The sequence below is a fragment of the Galeopterus variegatus genome, unplaced genomic scaffold (genome assembly GCF_000696425.1).
Source record: "Galeopterus variegatus unplaced genomic scaffold, G_variegatus-3.0.2 Scaffold596, whole genome shotgun sequence".
Classification (NCBI taxonomy): Eukaryota; Metazoa; Chordata; class Mammalia; order Dermoptera; family Cynocephalidae; genus Galeopterus; species Galeopterus variegatus.
Genome location: NW_007726707.1, coordinates 102,254 through 103,521, shown reverse-complemented (window position 1 = coordinate 103,521; position 1,268 = coordinate 102,254).

Here is a 1,268-nt window from a genome sequence, read left to right as displayed (position 1 = left end):
TGTAATAATGTTTATTTATAATTTATTTATTTATAAACATTATTTATTTTGATGCTCAGATTGTCCCTTCTTTGGTAATGGGGAGTCACTTCAAGCTGGATTCTGTGTGCATTTGATATGTACCCATCATATCTTGCTTCCTACATGATATATTCCTGGCTTGCCTTGGCCTTTCTCTGCTGGAGTCTGGAATTAGCCATTTTCCAANATAACACTTATTTATTATGTAATAAATTAGTTTATTACTAATAATTTAATGTTATTTATTACTTGTAATAATGTTTATTTATAATTTATTTATTTATAAACATTATTTATTTTGATGCTCAGATTGTCCCTTCCTTGGTAATGGGGAGTCACTTCAAGCTGGATTCTGTGTGCATTTGATATGTACCCATCATATCTTGCTTCCTACACGATATATTCCTGGCTTGCCTTGGCCTTTCTCTGCTGGAGTCTGGAATTAGCCATTTTCCAAGGAGCCATGTTCCTTTTAGTGGAAAATTGTATTTCTAAATCAAGATCTAGGTTCTAGTTGTGCTCATTATTAATGGGGTATCACTGCTTCCAGGCTCTGTGAGTGGCCAGAGCTAGAGAATATAGGCATGTAAATGTGTGATATATTCATAAACATGTACAAATATACATTTGTGTGTGTATACACACTTTTGCATCTGTATTTATTTCTATATTGTTTATATATAAAAATATATTTATTGGATATACAAGGGGCCTTCAAAAATTCATGGAAAGATTAGTATTTTATCTTTTAATTCTATTTTTACATGAAACTTTTGAAGACCCTCATACGTTGAAATATGATTACTTCAAAAAAGTTTGTGAAAAATGGAATTAATGTGAATCTTTTCATAACTTTTTGAAGACTCCTCATCTATAATATAATATGTATTGTGTATGAGTATATAATATATATGTTGTTTCAAAATATATGTATATTAATTGGGTGGGGACATGGGGTACAAGTGTAATTTCTGGTAATGGGCATGCCCCCAGTATGAATCAGGCCCTCACCATGGGCATGAGGGGTGACAATAACCTTTGTATCTCTTGAATATTCTTAATTAAAAAAAAAAAAAATAAATAAATAAATAAATTGGACACAGGTACGACAAAATACATATATATATTGAAAATCATGAATTCATGCGATGTATTCATTTTCAATCCAACACTATAATCTTTTTTTTAAAAAAAGGCACAATGAAAATTATGTAGTTCAGGCCGGCCCGGTGGCGCACTGGATAGTG